At 48.0% G+C, this 24,261-nt stretch overlaps 1 protein-coding gene across 3 annotated transcripts in view; it reads right to left on the reverse strand.

Annotated features, from left to right (window-relative positions):
* Positions 1 to 24,261, reverse strand: part of LOC8025354 — a 152,812-nt gene that overhangs the window by 63,249 nt on the left and 65,302 nt on the right. For 2 of the 3 annotated variants that reach the window (XM_040218842.3, XM_029988599.4), the window contains exon 1: positions 5,791 to 6,110. The exons of the other annotated variant lie outside the window; for it this stretch is intronic. The gene's annotated coding sequence lies outside the window, so the exon portion shown is untranslated. Of the gene's footprint in view, positions 1 to 5,790; positions 6,111 to 24,261 lie in introns of those variants that run through there. 3 annotated transcript variants of the gene reach the window in all.

The following is a 24,261-nucleotide window of genomic DNA, read 5'->3' on the forward strand; positions in this document are numbered from 1 at the left end:
TCGTTTTTTGTCCCTGTTGTTTTGGCGTATTACTCCATTATATATATATATATATCAGTGTTTCTTCTTTTTTTTTTTTTTTTCACTGGAACGGATTAAACACTTGCCCTGCAGCCCCTCAGGGTCTGTCAAAGGGGCTACTATACAACATAAGGTAACTTCCCCTTTCCCCTCCCAACAACAAAAAAAAGAGAAAACAACCGAACAAAGAAGATTAACGAGCAGCTAATAGCCGAACACGTATGCCCCAAAGATAAGCTTACTGGCAGGCACGAGCAATGTGCAGGCCGTCCACTAACTTATCATCGTACCCACACGGGCACGAAAGAATACCGCGCGGGGAAAGCATGTACGCGACCCAACGAAGGAAAAAAAAAAAAAAAAAAGAGCGCGTGGCGTAGCGGGGTATCCCCAAAATAGCTCCCCAATATCATCTCCAAGGTTTAACAGCCCCGCGGCAGACAGGGACGTGTCACTACAACCCCCCCCCCCCCCCCCCCCCGGCTTTCCCACCAAAAAAAGAAAGAAAAAGTGACAGAAAAGAACTATTAATACTGAAATGAAACGAGAAGTAGAGAGCTAGAGCCGCTCCATTTTTCACGGCCGACCATCCGCCAGCGCGACGCGCGCTATGCCCTGAACCTGACAGCGAGGTGGAAGCTACGTGCTCGTTGGACATGCCTTACCCGCACGCGGAGAGCGGAGTCGGGTGATTCAAGGGAGCCAGTTCATTGGCCCCGAGCTTCCAGCGTACTGTCAGCTTAGAGGTGGCCGTATAGTAGTCGCGGGAGGGCACCGAAATGAGAAAAACGACCCTGGCATACAGGGGCCTTTCCCGATTAGGAAATGCGAGCCGGGTGTCAGGGCAGCTAGGTTAATTAGATGCGGTTATATAAAAGGCACCGAAGCAATCGCACCAAAAAATTAAAAAAAAAGTCCCACCGCTTTTTTTTTTTTTTTTTTTTTTTTTTTTTTTGTAGTTGTTGCTGACCAGCAAGCGGCGCCGACGCCCCCCTAGCGGACTTTTATGGAACCACTCTAAAGGGCTCGCGGCATACGTTTCGGCGCAACGATAATGGGAAGTTTTGTCTTAGGTAGGTGAACTCCCTAATGGAGAGTTTTAGATACACGTGGGAAGCTCGCGCTGGACGCAAGACAAGTGAAGGACCTCTTTGCCGTTCTAATTTTGTCAGGGATTGTATATGTTTGAACAATTTTATAACTTATTACGGGGAAAAAAAAATGAAAGCCGTTTACAATTCTCTGTAATGCCGGTTGGAGCGCAGCTCTTGAGGAGGAAGCTGGAAGCGTACTGAGGGATAGGCGGCTCCTTAAGGTCACGTGACCTCAGGGGGGGGGGGGGGTTGTGTGACGTCAGAAGGGTCACGTGACCTCGGGGGAGGGTTCACGTGACCTCAGGGGGTCATGTGACTGTAGGCGGTCACGTGACCTGGGGGTTACATGGCCTGGGGGTCACGTGGCCTGGAGGTCACGTGACCCTGCGGTTACGCCGACGGCGACGCCGCTCAAGCCGGCCGCCTAAGAGCTGCGCTCTAAAAGTGACGTAGAGGGAGACGCTTTCGACGGGTAAGGATAGGGGGCTGCCGTCCGCGTTTTCCCATAGCACGTATCTGTGCCAAAAATGAAACCCAGCTCCACATTCAAGCAAAAGGCCTATCTTTCGCTCTACCTTAGATGTCACCGCGCCGTGTGCCAAAATCGAAGGCACCATACTGACCGCGAGCTTCGACATATTGTCCGAAATAAAAACGTAGACTCCCGAGAAAAAAAAACAACAATTCAGCAAGGCCAATTGGCAGGTTCGTCCCTGGTGCAATATCACAGTAAACAAGTCGTGAACTTCCGCATTCTTTCCCTACAATTAAAAAAAAAAAAAAAAAACACGAAAGGAAATGGAACAAAAGGGGTCAGCAGTTGGCTTCGTGGAGCACATCCGGCGTCACGCTGATGAACCTAGCTCCAAACATACGCGTCTAAGAAAAAAATTGTCGAAAATATATATTACCCAAAATGAACGCGAAGCACGTTTTTTCTATAGTGCGGAACCTGCGCCGCTGAAACCCAACGCAAGGTGGCACTACTTTAAAGGACGTTCACCTGATGCCGGGGAAACAAAACCCACACCCTACGCAAAACAATAAAAAACCCAAGCAAGGAACGTTAAACGCAAACGTTGCAAGAGTAAACAAAAAAGTAAAATCCATAAAATTCGTGCCACCGAAAAAAAAAAATCGTAAAATCGAAGGCAAAGAAGAAGGTAGTCGGAGGTCGCCACCAAAAACGCGAGCTCGGATAGAGGGGAGACCATACAATAAAACTGGAAGCAAACAAGCGAGCCAGGTACGACTTTCCTTACCGTCCCTCGCCCAACGCCACGCGAAACGAAAAGCATAAAACTTTATATATAGATATATACATAAGAAATTAAAAAGCGGTTTCCGTACCACAAGGATCCTCCCACTCTGAGCTCCTCCACACGCCTGTACACAGACGCGCAAAGTCACTCCCTCGAAAATTCGAAAAAAGAAAAAGAAAACAATGCAAAACGTCCGCAGCCCCCCAAAAGCCATTCCAACCCGACTTCCACACGCCCCATCCACCCTTGCCCCTCCCCTCTCTCCAGCCGCTTAAAGTCACACTTGGTGTTACAGTATCCGACGTTACAAAAACGTATTTTGGACAGCTTAGGGGAACGTATTCAATATCCTTCTGTAAAAAAGCAAAACAAAAAATAAACAGGTAATAGTTTTTTCTCCAAATAACGCAGTGGTAGAGTATTATCATTTCTTGGCGTATTGACATGGCGGTATGGTGAGATTAGTATAAAGACGTACAAAACGGAGTTCTACAATGCGACCGCGCAGTGTGGGTTACATTCATTTCGTTGCCGTTCAAGAGGGGGCTAGGAGATAAATGACATAAGCTCGCCTGAAAGAAGCGAGCGACCCAAACATCGTTTCCTCTCCCGGACTCGAACAAGCACATTGCCGAAGTCCTTCACCCCCCAAACTTTTGATTTTTTTTTTTTTTTTTTTTATTTAGAATGTTTTCTTTCGAGTAAAAAATAAACATAAAATTAACATTCCCTCTCTTCTTTAATTCAACGAGTCGGTGAATCCGACTTTTGTGCGCCTGATTCATAGCCTCTTATGCACTGAATGGGAAACTTTTTTTTATATATATAAATATTAATCCAAATTTGGTGGAAAAAAAATACAACTTTCTATTACAGGTTTATAGTTAAAACCTCGGGGAAAAGGGCTTTCAGAACCGCCTCATTCACATCGTTACCCAAGTAAAAAAAAAAATGTATATATTTAGTAATCGTATTTATATAAATGCTCGTGTAAGAGCGTCATTCAGGATCGGAAACCCAGATAGTATTCAGTGAGAGAAAAAAAAAGAAGAAAAGGAACAATACGATCCCACCGATCGTGTGACACTCCTTGTAAGCCGCTACCGGAACTTCCGGTTCATGTTCCGTACCCACTTCCGCCGCCAAAGCAAGCGACACAAGGGCAGAGAGAGACGGGGGGAGATGCGAGGACAAGTTTTCGCCGACACTTCGGGATGGTCGTAAAAATGGTGAGAGCCGTTCAGAATCGCTTTTCGGCGGCACACAGGCGTCCTTGAAGATGCCGAAGACGCCGTCGCGACCGCATCCATCCCCCCCCCCCCCCCCTTCCCCCCTCTTTCTTTTCTTCTCTTTCATTCGCAGCCTTCGGTAGCGCAGCAACGTCTTCAAAGAAGCGTGGCGGCGAGCTGTCGGCTTCCTCGGTGCTTCTTGCAAGGACCCGAGAGGAGAATAGAGAACTTCCAGAGCCACTTACGGAAATGGATCCTCGAATCACCAGACAATCGCCCCGTGCTGTTCTCACACAAATACACGACAGAAAACAACAACAAAAAGATGCCGATTTCGGGGAAAGGCGAGAACACAGATTCCTGGCGCCGTGTTGAAGTGATCACACTGTCCACATCACGTCCGGTGTAAATAAACGGTTCCAGGAGTATTGCCTATGACATAAACCCCGACACTGGAGGAGGTAAGAACGACACAAACACTAAAAAGGTCTCGTTTGATGCCGTTAATGTAATGGCCCGTCGCACCATTAGTAAATAAGATGTCTGTAAAGAGATGCTTTATAAAACTGGAAGGCGTTATGGAGGAATAACGAATGTTATTGCGTTTTCCGGAGATGCACAGAAGAAAAAAAGACGCCCATTTATTAGTGTTAAAAAAAAAATCACAAAGCAAAGAAGCACGTATCGGGAAAAGGCGAGACACAAGCTTCGCAGCGCCATGTTCCAAGTGATCGCACTGCCGCCACATGTCTGGAATAAACAATGAATAAATGTTTCCCGTATTACTACTCTTTATCACGATCTTTAGTTTACGTGATGAGCCCACGAAGACCCGACTGTCGATGGACATAGAAAAATGTCGGTTACATTATTATCATTTCTTTTTAAAATTCAGCACAAAAAAAAAAAAAGACGAGAGAAAGGAACACATACAATATCTATCGTGTTTTTTTTTTTTTTTTTTTTTTTCCGAGACACAGATGGTGCTACGCTATGATACTTCAGGTTCTACGTTATCATGCTCTATGTCTGTTTTGGTATTCATCAATAAAAAAAAAAAAAAACCAAAGAAAAACACGAGACCGAGGAATAAAACAATTATATAAAACATTGAGCATGATAACTGAGGAACACACACACAAGAGGAAAAGGGGAGGGGGATGGGGGGGGGGGGGGGGGCTAGGAACACTGTTAAGACGCTTATTGCAGCACGCTTTCTTGGTCACCCTATGTCATGAATGAATGTGATGAGGAATAAACAGTTTTACTATTATAAAGAACGAAAAAATAAATAATTCCTGCATGTTTTTGTTTTTTTCCTCCGTGTTCAGCTCTCCGGGTCTTCGTGATTGTGAATTCTCACCAACAATACTTGTTTTAAGTACCATTATATTTTTCGGCTTATTCGAGCAAGCGGCACGTCCACCGTTTCATAATTTAACTCAAATGAAACAAGCGAAGGCCTAGAACTAAAACGTCAACGGGTTAGAAGCTGCACCTGTTGGCATCGTTACACGAGTGCTGTTCGTTCGGCCGTTTCAGGTAGCAATCTTGTGGAGGTTTGGGAGACAGCTGTTTAACGAGCTATGTACTCGTGACAAACACAAACAAACAAAACAGTTTAAAAAAAGCAGATGACAGCTGACAATTTTGGATGACTTCATATGGAAAGAGAACAACGGATTCCTCCTGCGCCTTAATTTAGAGAGCCAGCCCGATTTGACACCTTTCCTGCACCCCAATTCTAAATTTTTGAACTACATTACTATCCAGTTCACAAGCACAAACCAGACGACCAAACCAGCCCAATTCTTCCCACCATCCCCATTTCCACCAACCAGCTGCTATTACCTGTCAAACCTGTCAAACTAATCACCCGACCATCCCCCTCCGATGCTTTCAAACCAGGCTGCTGCAACCATCGCAGCAATACGGGCAAGCAGGCCAGCTTCGAGGAAACACATTTCCCGCAACACAACAGGCTCACGACTAGAGCACACCACGCTTTCCACCGGCTTAACTAACGAACCCAAACCTCCCCCAAAAGCCCTTCCCGAAAAACGCAACCGGGGCAAGTCCGAAATAAACGCCAGATTCGCAGGAAATTTCTCGGCGCCAGCCGTACTCGTAGTACGTAAACAAACAACGCCGGCCACAGCCGCGACGCCGCCGAGCACGACTCACCTCCGGAATTTTTCGCCGCTGAGGCGCTTTTCCTCCTCCTCCTCCAGACGGAACACCGGAGCCTTTCTTCGTTCCTTTTTCCGCCGAGAAAACAACAGATCGTTGCACATCCGAGACACCCCCCCTTGGCTAGCGCACAATGCTCACACAGCACACCACGGCACACACACACACACGCGCTCGAAGCAGAAAGCAGAACACGGTAGTTTACATTACAGCGGGAGAAGCATCCCGAAAAGCAGTGCGCGCAGCGAGCAGCCAAAACACGCCTGGAGCCGCCAGTCAAGCCGGCTTTCGGCGGCGATGTCCACGGCCGCCTCGCCGGCGCCGGCAGAGGTGCCTGCTCTTTCAATCGTCCCTTCTCCTCTTTTTTCGGATGTGACGTCAAAGTGACGCCTCCTCTCCGTGACGTCACACGCGGGAAGGCGGAGCCCGCAAACGGAACGCGTCTCCGCGTCTCCGTGCGACACCAGCGACACGGGTTGTTGGCGGCGGCGTGGTGGCGGCAGCTTGCGACACAGAGGAAGGAGGAGACTGGCGCCGCCGCTAGTTTCGGACGACCATATATTATTTTTTGTTAGTTTCGTTTTAGAGCTTGTTTTTGGTTGCGCACTTCACGGCAGTTTCTCCAGCTCGCACGCGCGACACAGCGCGTACGGCGTCGCCCTTCGGGTTGTCTAAGTTCCCGTCACAGGAAAAGCTCTCCAATATCAGGGGTGCTTCTTTTTCTTTTCTTTTTTTTTTCGTGGCGTATGAGGTGTCCCCCTCTTTTTCATAAAACCTTCCCATTTCCCAGTTTATTTTTTCTCGCAGGAAAAGAGGGGCGGCACAACCGTTCGCTTATCACCCTACTTACTCCACTGCGCGAAGGTGTTGAAAAATATTATAATATAAAATAAAATCCTCCTTTCATCTTCCTCTTTTTTTTTTTCTTTTTTTTTTTTTTTTTTTTTTACTTAGGTTTTGATTCTCTCCAAAGGAGCGAAGCAGGATGGAACACCAAAGCGATGTTTTGAAATTCAAATTTCGAGAGTTCCCGTCCCAAATTCCCCAAAACGGCGAGCCGTTCCGGCAAGCCCCCCAAAGGCTACTAATGTGTTTTTGTTTTCGCTTTATATTCTTTTTTTTTTTTTTTTTTTTTCCTTATCTGACGACTATTTGTCGCTCCGACAATTTCACGGACGACAAAGCCAAGCGCGCTCGCCTTCTTTCCCGAGCAATCTACTTTGGTACGCGCTCTGGCGCTGTATTGAGCCTCGGGGCACCTCAGCCGAACGAACTTGCCATAGACGCCTCAATTGACCCAATCCACAGAGAAGATAAAGATCCCAGATCTACTTTCATGATAAGACAACGCGTCTTAAAAGCACGACCACTAAAAATCATGACTAGACCTATAAAATATTAATAAATAAAATTAAAAAAGATACGACCAAACCCGACTCTTGTAATCGGCAACTCGTGGATCTCCGAATTAATCTTCCACGGTTCCGCAATGAGTGTCCATATTTTCTCTCAGTTTTACTTCAGCGTCCAGACAGGCTTAATGAAGATTCCCTGCGGCTCTTTCCTTCGCCGAGACAAAATCAACTCCGGGTCCAATTTCGATTAAAAAGAGAAATTACGCAGACCACTGCCCTACAGCGTCCTTATTATAAACCTAACCGACGTACACACCGCCGAGAACCGAACTCAATATTTGAGTTTTTTGTTATGTTTTATTTTTAGCCACAGAGCCAGGGGGGGGGGGGGGGGGGGGGGGGGAGAGAGAGAGAGAAATCCAATATCGGGGGTCGATCATTCCTGGGGTATAAGACAGCGATAAATAATTCAGCTCCCCACCGCTACCGTCCCCAAAAAGCCAGTGGCGGGGGGCAGACATACATACAAATAAAAAAACAACACGCAAAGACAGAAACGTAAATCATGTAACGAGTTTATTTATTTATTTTATCAAAGGACGACGGGGAGATGGTATCAGGAGCCGTATCACACGCAACACCCACCACCAACAAAAACAAAACAAAAAAAGCCGAAACTTACAATCAAATACGGAAGTAAAAAAAAAAAAATAAAGTACGGCTACATATGAAACGGATATTAGTAAAGCCCAAGATGACGAATATAAATAAATAAATAAAAAACAGCAAAGAAATAGCTAACCCAAAAGTGGCTTGGTAAAGTCGCCGTATAATAGAAACCACGGGGCGGCGGCGGATGCAGAAGAAAAAAATAAATAAATACCCGACCACCACCGACCCTTGCGAAGATTCCGGTCCAAAAATTACTTGTAACTCTTTTATTCCTTCTTACTATTTTCTCGCTGCTCCAAGTCGGCGACGGACTTGATGCGCTTGTCGCTGCATATATACATGTACATACCTCGGTCTCACATCAGACTTACAAAAAAACAACTAAAAAGAAAAACATAAAATAACAAGAAGATAAAAAAAAAAAAGAGCAGCGAACGATTAAGCGCGGTAGATAGCATGCAAATTCAAACCGACCCCCATAACGATTCCTCCTCCCTCCCCTCCCTTTCAAAGTTCCTGTTTTGGGATCCGCTCGGTGTTTTCACGACCGGGGAGGGATTATGTGGTTGAAAAAAATGGTAGAGATGCGCGCGGAAGCCACAAACATGAGAAATGACGGGTCGGTAGGGACGATAGCGGTGGCGTCAACCTTTCAATCAACGTTTACTCAAATACGCTCGCTGTATATACGAGCAGTCTGGGTTCTGTATCGGTGTCAGACTTGGACGTAGTTCAACTACTCTACTCAAACTACTGTAGTTTAACTACTTTTTCGAGTAACTTAATAACTTTCAATTACAACTTGATTTGGGTAATTAGTAGTTTAATTTAACTACTTTTTTCAGGTAACTTCTACTCAAATTACTAACTACTTTCGAAATTATATAGTGCTAATTTTTTCCATCACGAAAGTTTGAGCGCAGAAATGAATAAGCCGCCGGCAGATGAAGTGGCATTCCCTAACATGGGGTCTCCTTGTTCGGGAAGGCGTCCTTGGGTCAAGGTGGCGACGAGCAGCCAAAACATAAGACCGGCACGCAAGAACGCAGGAAGAGATGCTTGGTCGGGTATTGACCTAATCCGGTAATGCACGCAGGCGCCGCTTTTCCAGCTGCAACCGTGAAAGACAGGGACACTCCGAGAGTTGTTGTCTGTCTTTAGAGAGTTCTGACTCAAGCGGTATAGTTCCACGGGAGGCGCCACTGGAATGACCTCGCAGCTGGGCGCCTAATCCCATGGTCGCCTTGTTGTCAGCGCATACGCCTTTGCAAAGCCGGACTCCCCCGCGCACAAACCCTGGCACGGATAATCCGTTCATGGAAGCACGTTCCCGCTTCCGGCAGCAACTGTATACGAGCGACGATGCTTGTTCACGTAATCCTTCGTGTCCTTCCGACCATCCACGCCAGGGAGACCTCCTCTTTGTTAAAAACGATTTACTTGTCAGGCGTGTAGGGGTGTCCAAACAGAACACTACAAAACGCACGACTCCAACAAATCGTGAAAATTGAAGCGGACTCGCCCGCTTCAATTTTCACGATTTGTCGGAGTCGTGCGTTTTGTAGTGTCCTGTTAGGACACCCCTTTTGGGCCCGTCAGAATATTGTAGTCGCCGGCGAGTATTGCGAGTTACCCTTGGGAGATCCTTTTGTTGGACCCGGCGTCAGCGGCGAAGTATACTTCGGTTCATCGTCTGTTAAACCAAAACATTTCTTTTTTCAGTAGCGTAGCACAAGCGCTACAACGGAACGCGCAGTCGTCCGGATGATCTCATCGTCGTGGCGCGAGACTTGAACAGTTGACCGTCTGGTGCACTCGCTCAGCGTACTCTCAAAACGACGTCGGAATAAAGAGTGGCCAGTCATGACAATCTCGACTTGACAAAGAAAAAAGAAAAAGGAGGAAAGTTTGTTATAAAAGACCCTCTACCCGAGGCAAACCTCACATGTTTCGTCATGGACACCTAAGATGCCGACACTCGCTTACCCGACCCTGCGCAGCCTGTTTCTCAAATTCAACGCTGCCGTTCCATTCAGTGCCACGGTGGAACGTCTATTTAGCTTGGCTGGGGACGTCTTTAAAAGGAAAAGGGGAAAATTCTCCTATCAAGAACTTTAAAAGTCAATTACTTCTGCGAGCGAATAAACTATTTTGGCGAAAACGCAAGCTATAAATAGACTGCATTTATTTTAGGCTCACAGGGTTTTTATTGATCAAAACTGCTGTTCATTTTGTTACCACAAAAATATAAAAAAGTAACTTCGAAAGTAACTTCAAAGTAACTCGCTACTTTTTAGAGTAGTTAGTAGTTTACTCAATTACTATTACAAATGCATAATTTCTACTCTACTCCAATTACTTTTGGCATCGATACTCAGTAACTTAACTACCTTTTTTGAGTAATTTGTACATGTCTGATCGGTGTAACGCGTCGATCGATGTAACGTTGCGCGTGTACTGTCGCGGACCACATGAGCTGCAACGGTCGGTTTCTAGGGAAAAGATTTGGTCCCAACTTAGGTCCCGGAATTCTCTACGACAAAATGGAGAGATAACAAAAAAAGTTGTGGGAATTGCAGGAAAAGGGCGGATCGGGAGCAGCGGCTAATATTAACCGTGGAAAGATGGAAGGAGGAAAACGAATGAAGGAGAAAGGATTCGAAATCAAATCATCGTTCTTGCTTTTTCCATCGTTTTCCTTGCTGACGGAAGCTTTAAAGTTTCAATGGAATATCCGATCTATTACCGTCAAGATCATACAAGCAAGGAACATCAAAACGAGATGGACGAATAACAGAGCCGTGCAGCAAAGATTTATTTATATATATATATATACATATAAAAACACGAGTATGTGGCGTTTAACTTCCTGGAATGAGACGTTACCCAGCGCACTGAAGGTTAAAAAAAAAAAAAAAACTATCGGGAGAAAAAAAAAAAAGACTATATCGGAGATTATGCGGGTAATTATTTCAAACTACAGATAAAGTAACAGACAACAAAGCAAAAAGTACAGAACAAGCAGTGTAAAAAAAAGACAAACAATGACATGAACCCTCGTTTCAAAGCGCGCGCAGAATCCCCTTGTCCGTATGCCTCGCTCAGCGTGCAGTAGCTCCTTTCCCTTCAAATCGATTACGACCGGCCCCCGCCCCGCAAAACGAAATAACCAACCTCCGCACGACGTCGGCAAAATCAAACTTCAAAAGGAGTTGCGCCCTCGCCCCGTTCAATTCCGCACCCAACCTTTTCTTGAGCAATCGTGAACGCCACATCGGCGACCATATAATCCAAAATGTCCGTAATAAAGAGACGAACATATGCCCGTATAGTTTACCCAGTTAGCCCATGACTTGTGTCTCTATAGCGGGATGTGTATATTAACGAGACATCACTTATCGTGCACGACGCTGCGTAATATACCTTTTGCCCATCTTTCTCGTCTTGTACGCGTCTTGTTCCGGCGATCCTGGAATAAGCGGCACGCCATCTCGCCCCGCCGCACACCACCAAACTGTTCTCGTCAGCGTTCTCCGCTGCATGCGTCAGCTAACGTCGTTGGCTTTCGCCTGCCTCCGATGAATCCGTCCGATAAGTGGTTCTGCCTGGGTAACTTCCGACGAAATGACTCTATTCAACGAGACATTCCGCTAGAATTCGCGTAGCCATTCCAGCCCTTTGCAGAGTCGCTTTAGCACTTCGAAGAGTAACTCCAGCCTTTCGCAGAGTCACTCCAGTTCTCCGCAGTGGAACTCCAGTTCTCTGCAAAGAAACTCCGGTGCTCCGCAGAGTAACTAAAGCCCTTCGCAAAGTAACCGCAGCTCTTCGCAGTCAATCCGCGCTGCTTGCGGAACACGACCATAACGCCAGTTCAATTGTTTCACTCTTCAAGAAGCAGCCTCTCACGCACGTCCGCCCCCTCTTTTTTTTTTTTTTTTTTTTTGCTCTCTCTCTGTTTTTCACGAAAGCGCGTAAAACAGAATAAGTAAATAAACGCAGCTCGTAGACCCCACTCAGTTACACCTTTCCCTCATAACTCTCGTAAGCATAAACTTCACGAACGGACGACAAACAACAAAACGCTCGTGATCCAAATAGCATAACACGCGCAAGACAACTCGGGTCACCCAAAAGCCGATTTAATTTCGCTGCCAGACAAAATTTGGCATTCGTCTCGCCGACGGGAGACTTCCGCACGTTTTATACTTTCTCACGTTGTGTCACATTGCATACAATCGTTGTTCATGGGCACAACAATAAAAAGACGGTGACGACGATGCTATCACAGAGAGACCACAGTCAGATCCACTGTCACACGCAACGAGAGTTACCTCCATCTACCTTTTTTTTCTTAAATTTTCGTTTTCTATTTCTTTCCGCCACCGGCTCGATTTAGAAGCTCACGCTCGCCGATGACGCAAGGCCTGCCCTCGCTCGACTCCCTCCGCTGGGCGCCACGTCCTTCTCCCGTCACGCCGAGCTGCACGCATAATAGTCCGACGACGATGACCCAACCAGGCGAGGCGCATATCCCCCACCTCGTCGCCTCCTGCGCGGCGTATGTGCCACTAACTAACCCTGCCACGCGTGGATTGCTCCACGGCTGTGCTGCGCTTCACCCCGCGACGCACCACGGCGGAAGCTACGAGCCGTCGCAGCCAATCAAATGCCGCCCGAGTGTCACGTGGCATTGGATTGGGGAGCAGCAACCAAAAACCACCTCGAATAATGCGAGTCCACGAAGCCGTGACGTCATACCAGTCGGACGGCGCCAACTCGGCAAGAAACCCATTTCGGAACTCGGTGCCAGAATGTTCCCCCTAATTTAGCGGGGAACCGTAATTCGTCCGTAGGTCCCATGGTGTCAGGTCACGTCACATTAATTTTCACGCCATGTTTTAGCGGGGCAACTGAATTGGGGGGGTACGGTAAAAATACATAGTTGCGAGTCGGCGCTCTGCCCGGTTTGTCGCTTCCCTTTGTGTACCTTATTGCGCTGTTTTATCTCGTTGATTGGGATCCGTCACTTTCGCAAGTCGGTGACACAGGAGAATCGCTTCTTAGATCACCACAGAATGATCTTTTGATGTGTTCTAGTTTCGACTGCGTGAAAGTAAGAACTGGCCAGAATAAAGCGGCGACTTCTAAGCGCCTCAATTAAAATTCTTCATCCATAAAAAAAAAAAAAAAAAAAAAAAAAAAAAAAAAGTCTTTAGAGCCAAACTTGTGCAAAGAGCCGCTTGGACCACACTCCGAAATAAACGTCACCCTCAAGAAGACAGCCATTCGTTTGGCACAGACGCCATACACTGACATGATAATGGTCAACGTTGCCAGACTGAATTTCGAAAAGGGTCGAGCGTCCTTCGAAGCATTCTACTAAACACGATCCCCATCCGCATACGTTGACGCAGCTCTCGTACCCAATCACTGCATGCGCCCGATCTCCCCATGATGACGTCCGAAATGCTATGAGCTATGGCGTATACGGGCTTTGATCGCTCCATAGGCTGTCGCAGTCACGTGACAATTTCGCGGCTTTGGATTGGCTGGGGTTGGCTCGTAGCGTCCGCTGCGCTTAGGTGGAGCGTAGCCGGTGCTACATCAGCCATGCGGCGGTGCCAAGGCTATAGCGAAAGCGCGGAGTTCGAAGCATGCACGCTTACGACACGGCATAAAGAAGCCTGGTTTAAACCAGCAGCGTCTGACGCAAACCAAACTGGCAGAAGTCTGTGGCTCTCGTGTCAGGTAAAGGTAAGCTTTCGAAAGACAGGCCGCCACTTCGATACGCCATGTCGTTTTTTCTGCTGTTGCTGTTTCGCCCAGAAGAAGGATGTTCTCGTTCGTAGCAGCTTCTGAAATCAGGATCGACAACGAGCATATTTTAGGTATTTAGGGAGGGGGGACTCAATATAGCGTAGTTGCTGGGCGAGTGTACTATTTGTGTTCACCGTGGGCTCGGAACCTCGTGTGAGATACTAGACCATGGGTCCGTTTGCTTCACTAAAGAAGCCCGCTCTTATTTTTTTAAAGCGCAGCTCTTTAGGCGCCCGTTTCCGTGTTTCGCGGCGTCGGCGTCACCGTCGCCGTAACCGCGCTAAATTTAGCGGGAAAATTGACGTCACCTGACCTCAATAACAATTCAATTCCCCTCTACGTGACCTCAACGCCAATTCAATTCACTGCTAAATTTAGCGGGAAAATTTACGTCACATGACCTCAACTTACGAAAAACTTACGAGCTAGCCGCAAATGAGGAGAAGAAGAAAAAAAGAAAAAGAACTCCTGAAAACAAATGTTTCAAGCGAGACGGCAGACTGTACAAGAAGGAAACGAGCTTATACGACGTTCGACTGCGTGTATGTATACAGAAATACGCGTGGGGGCGATATTACACCCGGGAACATTTCCAGCTCGCGGGCTCAATCCCCGTCTAGACATGATCGAGAGGGCCGCACGGATGACTCTCCATATCGAGGTGCTGGTGTTTGCGAGAGATATGCGGACGACCATTTCTGTTTATACTACGTTTCTTTCGCCTTTTTTTTTTTTTTTTTCGTTCGCGCATGCGGATATATGTACTCTTATGTTCCGAGTGTGTACGCTTGCTTCCATGGCTGCGTGTGTACGTATGTTTCGTTTACGAAAAGGCGTACGATTCTGGGAAGTTGAGTAACGCATCGAATTGGCCAGAAGGGAGGAAGGAAGGGAGGGAGGGAGGGAGGGAGGGGGGGAGGGGGGAATCTGAGAAGCTTTTATTTATTATACCAGGGCTGGCCAAACCGTGGCTCGCGAGCCTCATGCGTCGGGCTTACTTTACCTTCCGTTATCTTGCCTTCTCGCGGGAGCAAGACGCGATGGTTTGTACTATTTCGACGAGGACAGATTGGATCTTCGAGTACGGCCACTTGCGCTATAATGGTGCCGCAAGTGCCCGTGCGCCACCAGGTTCGCGGTCGGCAACAGCGTGGCACTTCAATGACGTCATCACATAAAGTACCAAAAACCATTGTGTGTGTGTGTGTGTGTGTGGGGGGGGGGGGGGGGGGGGGGGGAAGCGGTGAACACACTATGTCAAACCCGCTCCAGGCATCACACCTTTACGTTCAGTTTCCGCGAAACAGGAAAGCCACTGAGCCAGGAATTATTTCGAGGGCGCTGTTTGGGCGTGAGATGGGAGAGCTGCACATAGAGGTCCGTTTCCCCATGCAGAGATGTTTACATTGGCGTTCGTGTGTTCAGTCTTTCCCTCGTGTTCGCAGGGTACACGGTTACTTCCCGAAATTGATTACCAGAAAACTGTCGGCCATGCGCCAACGGAAAGTTTACTTCGGTGTCCAACGACGTATAAGTGCATCCGCATATCCAGTTTTGCACTTTCGAAGCAGCCCGACAACGCACGATTTAACTACGTCGCCATGACAAATTAGAAAACACATGCGCATACAAAAGAATAAAAAAAAAAAAAAGGACGCGGTTGCGAAAGAAAACCATTCCTCCGGTCAGTGAGCCTCGCAATCCCCGCTCACAAAGGGAAGGCAGAGACGCAGGCTTTCGCTCACTAAATGTTTTGACTGCAGCGTCGTACCTGCCGGTGTCGACGAACTCGATCCGCCCTTTGTACGGACTTCATTCCGCACCTGCATCACGCCCGGCGCGCAGAATGTCTTCCAAGGGCCGCCGCGCCAGCCACATGCCGCACTTTACACCCACCCCGGTGCGGACGCCGTCAAAACAAGTCCATTGTTATACAAACGTCACGCTCGCTTTTATAGAGTCGCAACGCTGCCAGCCTCCAAATACGCGCCAAGAAAATCACCCGACTTTCGGCGGTTTTTGCAGCCTCGTGTTTCTGACGTCACACCAAGCCTGTGACGTCACGGGCCATGCGCATGCGCAAAGAAATATTGGGTGTGAAGACGCGCTGGACAAAGGCCACTCACACGAATCGGCTAACAAATGAGCTAAAGAAAAAGACAGATATTTCAGAAGAAAAAAAAAATAAATAGAAGGAAAATAATATGCACGTAATATAGTGCATTCGACAATTTTCAGTAGTGCGGCCAAACTCGACGTAGCCATCGATTTCTGGTAGGGGCGTTAATTAAATTTTCCGGGGCTCGCGATTAACGATGCAAGAAATTCCGCCAACCGGCTCTCCCAAATATAATTTTCGATGTTACGCGAAGTAAATAAACAAAAAGAAAGAGGTTGACATTTGAATGCAACTTGGGAAGCGTCACACGATGCCCCTGTTTACAACGTAACCGATGCCCCAGAAAGAAAGAGAGAGAGGTAAAAGCACATCCGGTTTGTTCCAACATTCGAGCCGACGGATGTCATCGCACGCGCGGCTGCTATTAATTTGGGCTTCACTCGGCTTCGGATTACGACGGACCGCAGAGGGCGCTACGAGCCAATCCCAGCCAATCCAAGGCCGCGGGAGTATCACGTGACCTAGGAAAAGGGGCGCTGCGATGCGCAAGGCACGCATTCACGTGATTCCTTTGCAGCGCATCGATTGACTGGGTGGGGGTCCACACGGAAATAAGATATTACCGTGAATTCGCGTCCTCGCGAAACCAATACCGCGGCAAATTAATTCATTCTACGAATTTAAAGTAAATTTAAAAAAAAAAGTATGAATATATATTTGAACGTTATAACCGGAACTTTGATCTCAGCGGGAAACTGAAAAAGGAAACACTGAATGGATGCGGACGCGCATGGGATCGCAAGCAGCAAATCTACATCTCATACGGTGTATACAAAAATAAAATAAAAACGAGGGGCGGTTGTTTGTAATTTAGCTCGAACCTTTTACGTTTGGGCACTATGAATAGAACATCCATTAAAATTGTGTTGCTCGTGCATTTAGACCGCCTTGATGTTGGTACGCTTCAACGGGTGACCTGTCTCTGGAGTCTCGACTGTATACTAAAAAATTTAGCCGGTGCAGTACAACCGCTAAGCTGGGGAGTCTGAAACAAGCACCACGCAGTAATAATCGCACGAACCCGTGCCGGTACCTGGCTCATCCAGATCGAAAACGGGCAAACGGTGGGGATCGAACTTAGCAGGTCCTGCGGCGCAAGCTTTCGCTCCATGCTCCGAGTTGAGACACGTTAGCCCACTCGGCCAAAACCTTCATTCAAAGTCTCCCATCTTTAAACGCCGAAACCGACGCGCAAATAGACTCAATAACAAGCTTGAAAGACGCCCCCCCCCCCCCCCCACTCTCTCTCCTGTACATCTGTCCCTCCGTTTATTGCCCCCCCTCCCCCCCCCCCCCCCCCCGTTATAAAAAAGCGCAGTGTTTTTTTGTTGTTTTTTTTATCGCAGCAAAACGATTAAGTTAAAAAGGCCGCACAGGTATATCAGATATACCCCCACGCTGCACCCATAACTTTCTTTTTTTTTTTTTTTACCTTTTTTAACGGAGGCGTATGTGCGTTAATGTATAACGAAGGTCTCCAATGTCTCCTCCTAATGACGCCTACGAAAAAAAAAAAAAAAATCGGTCTGGTCACATTCGAGTAGAGCGCGCCAGATGTCGTCAGAGCCAGCGCGCTCGCATGAGCGACCCCATTAAAAATAACCCCTCCGCATCAACAACACACCCGTCGCTAGTATTATATATCCGCCCGAGAGTCTATGAACGCCGACTGAATCGACTGTACACCAAGCTCCCACGATCTAATATCAACCCCTTCACCGCACCCGAATCGAATTAGGAAAGGCAAATTCAACAAAGCCCTCACCCCATCTGTCCGTGGACGCTAAGGTCCGTCGTCTGCTACGAAGGTCGCCATTTTGACTCCCCGGCTTCCTCCTTTCCCGCCTCAGTTTACACCTACGTTTACGCCGAAGTTTTACGCCGAAGTGAACTTAGGCGTAAAACACAGAGCGTGACTCCGCTATACAATCGTTAACTCTAGTGGTTCCGAAAAACAGTCGAAAGCTCCAAAACATGAAACAATCCGATTTCCCAATTTCGACGCCATTGACGGGACAAGTTTTACACGGAGCAAATGACAACTGTCATTGGCCTCACACGATGTTCCTAATGGTATTCGTGCGGGCTTTCGTTGTACATTTTTTTTTTTTTTCACAAAGAATCCCAAATAGCACATTTGAAGTTTGTGATCGATAACGTATAGGGTTATGGTGGCCGTTTCGTAATCCTATACGTTCGGGTCGATATGAATTCCTTATCCTTCCCCGTGTGATGTCCAGAGACCTCAACACTTAGAGGATGCGGCAATATTTGATTATCATTCGGACAGATTTACTACGAGAAATCCGCATAAGAGACACACTAATGCGGTTTGTGCCGGTGCGTTGGACGTCGTATATACCTATCAGTGCGCGAATCTCGGAGATACGTACGCCGGAATAACGGGATCGTTCCTAACTGGCTCGTGATTGGACCTGGCAGCCCGCTGCTTTGGGCATCTGGTTTATCGTATACGCTGAGACGAGGTATAGCTGGCTGCTACCATCGCTGCACAATGTCTTTCTTTTATGGTGGTTCGTTTTTGCTTGTCACTCACCCCCGCCTTTGTCTCGCCAGGTTGATCCCGACCAACCCAGCTGCGGCGAGCACCCCACGCGCGTGCCAAAAACAACAGACTGCGCATGCTCGGAGACGTCACGCAGAAAGAATAAATAAAAACGAGGTCGTTTCTCGTTACCCCCAGCCGTTGGACGATGATAAATAAACGAGAACGTGAGCCAACTGTCGAAAACAATAAAAATAAATAAATAAAGAGAACATGGTGCTTGCCTTTCCTCTACGAGGCTCAAAGTGAACAACGTTTCGCATCAGGCGCATATACTTTTTTCTGAATTACCCAAGCACCAAAGAGAATGCTGGAACCGCTGCAGAGACGCCAGCACGTGCAGCGCGTGTACCTACGTTCCCGGCATTCTCTTTGATGCCTCGGTAATTCGGGTAAAGGTCAAATCGCGCATAATTGTAACGGTCATAACATCATCATCATCATCGTCGCTACTATGCACGCTGCCTTCGACGCGTGCATATAGTGCACGTCAGAGTCACTCAATGTTCCCAGAGTACCTAAGTCGGCTTACCGGAACTCAATCCCGCAGAATCCAGTTATGATTGGCTGGTTTAGCCCGTGGCGGAAGTTATCAGTCGGCCTTTTTGTGGATCGACCGAAAACAATAAGAAAATGTATACAAAACGTTTCCGCGTTGCTACGGCGGGTACTCACAGGTGGGACTGGGCATCGATGAGTTAGGACCGAAGGAAAGTGCGTTAATTTTTTTCTAGCTTTTTTCTTTTATTATTGTTTTTTTTTTATGAAGTAATTGTTAATCTGGTTCGCCAAAAAAAAAAAAAAAAGATTGCCGGCTCGTTTGCTTGCTCCGGTTGCGATTATGCTGCGTTTCAAGCTCTACGCCTCAGACGTTAAGCCTAACACACTCGACTTCGACATGTGCCGACGCAGGAGAAAAGAAAATAACAGCGAGGAGCAAGTCACGCACCTCATGGAAACAAAAGAAAGAACTTAAAAAAAAAAAAAAAAAAGCAAACTAGTGTGGCCACAGCCCAGGAAAACAAATTGAAGAGCTCGCACGAGAACGAACGCTTCGCCTCGACCGCACAGCGCCATATTGGGGATGGATATTGGAGCAGGCTTCGAGCCCTTAGTTCCAGCGCGACTGCCGCGCCACGACTCGGTTCTAAAACGAAGTTTGGGAGGTTCGGTTCTTTTCACCTCAAAAACCGCAATAATAATAATAATAATAAAAAAAAAAAAAAAAGTCAGGTTTTCGCGGAGCACTTATGTACTTAAGTAATATATATGTAAATGCATTTTAGATTAGAAAAATGCCATCTTATCAAGACGTATACACGTTTGGAAAGTCAAAAGCATCGCTTCTTACCCCGACAACCAATTCTTGAAAGAGCTACTTCACGCGGCGTATGAACAATGCGCAAACCTTTTTTTTTTTTTTTTTTTTAGGTGAAAACAGGTTTAAAGAACATGCCTATTGATCGTGCACGTGTCTTCTGCTGCACGTGCGGCGCGTGCTACAATAAAATTACACGCTTCGCTGCGCACAGCGCATTCTATTTCCCGGTTGCACCGAAAAGTAAAAAAAAAAAAAAAAAAAAAGAACGAATAAGGTTATAATACAAACGCACCAGGGGTGTGACAGTATGGCAGGTAACCACGAAGGGAACCAGCAACAGCTTCTATGAATAGACTAATATCCTGCCACACGGCAACGGTAATGTCATTTCCATCGAATAAGATTATGTGATCGCACAATTAGCGCACGCCACTCCAGCCGCAATGCGGTGCGACGCTCACAGTCAGAATGGCGAGTTGATTCGACGACCACATAATCTCATTCGCTGGAAATGACTATGAAGGAGCCACCAAATGAATTTTGGGCGGGGATAAACGATTTCAGATCGGAATTTTACTAATCGCATATCCTTCAGTGAGCCAGAAGAAAGAGGGAATTTCGGTGCGAAAGTTTGGAAATATAGCGGACTACTTCTTACCTCGAAAGCACTCCGCCTTTTTACCGTGATGCAGCCGCGGTGCCAAAGCTACGTCAGCCGAACCCAGCTCACGGATTGGACACGGGAACTGTACGTCACTCGAACGTATGCGCTCGTCAACAATCAGTGGGTCGACGAATATGAAGATTCGCGTCCGTGGCCAACGAGGCCGTGAGGGCACTTATCATCACTTGCGAATGACAAGTTCCACGGTGTGCGTGGAAGCTTGGAGCGCGTCAAGACCATGCACGTTCTCATCTTCTGAGTTGAGGATTAAAACCAACGTAGAAGTACTCGTTTTTCTTAATTATTTTCGAGAGTATTCGGCAGATCATTCCGTGTTCTGCGTTGTTTATCTGTTTGTCGGAGTTTCCGCCGGGTCCGGGGAAGCGGAGATCAAGTGCCGCGTTTCCCGAGTTGAGGGAGGGAGGGGATGGGTCAGTGCGCGTACGAGACAGAGTTCTGCTTCCGCGGATTGTTTGTGGTCATGTTACTCATAGTTTGTCCGCTGGCTTTTTTGCCCCTACGTGCCGAACCTCGGTTTTCGAACTCGCGGGGAAAGCACCGCTTTCCCACGAGAGGCCGCTGCTCCCAGGGTTGCGAGCGTCTGCTCCTTGACCCTGAAGCACAGGGCGAAACGTAAATTCACCGAAGAACCCGGGGTCGAGAGGTAAAACACGTCGAAGGGCGTTAGGATGGATGGATAATACGTTTATTGGATAGGGTGTTTGGCTGAGACGCGGAGGGGAAGTGCCTCTGGCTCTTGGAATCGTACCTCTCCCGTGACGCTCGAAGACCAGGCACGATACTCTCGCATATGCCTGACGTACGTTTCTTATCGCTTAAGTGTCTTCATCTGTGCTTCTTGGTCGCATAAACGTGCACCGGTCGACATGTCTCGGTGGTTCTCGCCTTGGTTCGCGCGAGTATATCTTCTGCGGAATGCCGGGTTGTATACTTGTCAGCGACTGTCAAGTCGTTCCGTAAACTACGCTCTAAGTGCTTCGTGGGCGATTTCACCCCGGTGCTTGCGTCGGGACACGCACGCTAAGGTTTCGTGTACGCCTGGCCCGTTTTTGATCTTTTTGCTTATCCACGTCCACCCACACTTTGGGGTGGGAAAAAGTAGCCCGGCGAGGCACGTTTCCGTGATTTCTAGCGGAGCCGTATATTTTCTCCGGCATGTAAGCAGAACAAGACTCAGGTTCGGGTCCTAGAATTTGGAACCAAGGACAGCGTTTTTATGACCCGCCGTGGGGGCGGTGATCTGGAAAATGAATCGCCGAGCGTGTGTCGGCGCATGGGACCGATTGGATGTTTTGAGGGACCTGATTGGACGGCCAGGGCGTCGACATCTTTCACGACCTCCCCCAGTTCCCGACGATAGCTCAACATGCTCCATCGAGGTCCCGGACCAAAACAACCTGAACATCTCCACTGCTAAGGAAGAAGAAGTTGGGTACAGATTCGTAGGAAAGAAGGATGGAGAGGGAACTTCGGTACAGATTCGTCTAGCGTCGCACTCAGACTCGAGGTGTGCCGTGCAGCGGGGGTATTATCCATTGCTTCTAAAACCGACCGGGCTCACCCGCAATAGTCGTGGCAACAGCACACGCGCAGGAACCCCTTTTTTTATTTTTTAGAAGAGCCAGCGCCGCAGCTTTGTTGGGGCGTCAGCTTCTGCCGTCACGAACTATCTCTCTCATCGCGACGTCAGCTATATAGAATTCTGACGTCACGGATTATGGTGCTCGTGGCGTGACGTCACCAACATGAGTCCCTACGCCCTGATGTCAAGGCAACCCGGTGGCGCTGCTATCGGCACGCGCATGCGCAAAGTGCGGTTTCTGGGGACGCGCTGCAGTGCCCACACCCGATGTGGGCGAAAAGCGAACGAGCGTTTAAACAGCGTTTTGGTCCTCTTTCCCAAATCAGCACGATGTTTCATAAAAAAATGGTAACCTGCCACACAAGAGTCCTCGTCCCGCTTCCAAAAGTCTCGCAACCAAACGCAGCTGGGTCGGTATTGCCAGCACCAGCCCACGCGGCTTACGCGGAAACCAAGCAGAAACTACCGTGGTGCTAACAGCCGAACAAGAGGAACAAAAGAACAGAGCAAACAAGACGGACGTCTGACAACCGACCACCCCAGCTACCAAAGACCCCCAAAAAGCTCTAGACGAGCGGTGTGGTCTCGGAGCTCTTCCCGTCCACGGTTTATTGTCTAACCCAGTTCTATGTTCCCTAACCGCAGAAGGATTTACGGGAACAAACAGTTCGTTCGTGCTTGAAGGGAGGGAAGGGGAGAGAAAAGGGGGGGGTGGGGGGGGGGGGGGGAGAAAGCATGACAGGAAGTAAGTAGTACACAGACTGGCGCGTGCGCGCGCTGCAGCGTTTCAGGGGGAGCCAATTTCCTCTTTTGCGGATTAGTCGCCATTACCCCGTTCCCCCCCCCCCCCCCCCCCCCCCCCCGCTTCCCCCCAAATCCAGAGAACGGAGATTAGACCGTGAGTCCGCTGGTCGCCCAGACGACGGAACCAACGGGATTATCCAAGCGGAACGCACTCCCCCTCATCCTCACCATCACGCTGAGAGTGAGTGAGTGAACGAGTGAGTGGGTGATTGAGTGAGAGACAGAGAGAGACAAACAGAAAGAAGAGAAGATAGAGTACGAGAAAGGTAGAAAATGAAACAATACAGAGATATTATATTGTTACACACTCGACGACCCTCGCTCGAGCACCAGGTTGAGACAAGGTTGCTGGCATTTGTGAGAGCAAATTGTCAAGTGTATATTTGAGCTGCCAGGAAGCAGGAATAGTTGCCGAACCCTACTCGCTGTCCGCTAAACATTGGCGCGTCTGTAAACTAAGGCAGTCAAACACCGTGTTCTATGCCAACCCGTGTAAATTTTAAGAGAAAAAAAAAAACAACGCATACATTTTGATTTTGGTGCCAGTTGTATCGCGCAGTGCACACGTCAAGCCGCACGCGCAACGCACTACTGTACGATCTTGTCTCACGACATATGTATACCACATGCGTGACATGCAAGTCATGCGCGGGTGAAGCGGGATGCATAAAAGAAAAAGAAAAGTCGCAAGCATGAACCAAGCCTCAAAACACGGAAACAAAACCGAGCAAGCGCGCACACACACACAGATATATATAATCGAGAGTTCAAAATAAAAGGTACCGGAAATGAAAAAAATAAATAAATAAACAAATCGACACGAAAGCGACTTATAAGCTCTCCCAAAAAAAAGGTATCATAAAGCAGTGCGGACACCGGAGTCTGCCACCAACTAACCTCGTAAGGCGTACGTGACCCTACCAATAAATAAAAAAAAAAGGGGGGGGGGGGGGGGGGGGGGAGACATTATATTTTAGCCCTGCCTCTAAAATCCGGCCATCAGCTCGGTCGAGAAAGCCCCGCCATTGATGTAATTCGGGGGCACGCAGTGACTGGACGTTCTCTCTCTCTCTCCGAGCTACGAGGAGACACCTTACGACGAACTGCAGCGGACGCTACGAGCCATTCCAACCAATCCGGCGCCCCGTGAGTGTCACGTGACCTTGGGGAGAAGCGCAGCGACCCGCAAGTCGCGCAGTGACGTCATACATTCGCGGCGCAGGATCGCCCGCTCGTAGCGTTACCTGCGGTCCATCGTAAGATGAGACACGAAGTGTAGAGAGTGTGCGCCGCGCACTTTAGACGAACTTTAAAGAGAACGGACGACCCTCCTTGGATCGAAGACGAACAAAAGCACGCAGGTAATAAACGAATCCCTTAGTTCCCTTTCGACGTGCCTCATCCGGGTCTTAAACTAACGCGAGGATGAAAATAAAATAAAATAAACAACGGTCGTTGACTTTGGGGAAGCTTAAAAAGCTTTC

This window comes from Ixodes scapularis, unplaced genomic scaffold (assembly GCF_016920785.2).
Source record: "Ixodes scapularis isolate PalLabHiFi unplaced genomic scaffold, ASM1692078v2 PGA_scaffold12__126_contigs__length_90152505, whole genome shotgun sequence".
NCBI classification, from domain to species: domain Eukaryota; kingdom Metazoa; phylum Arthropoda; class Arachnida; order Ixodida; family Ixodidae; genus Ixodes; species Ixodes scapularis.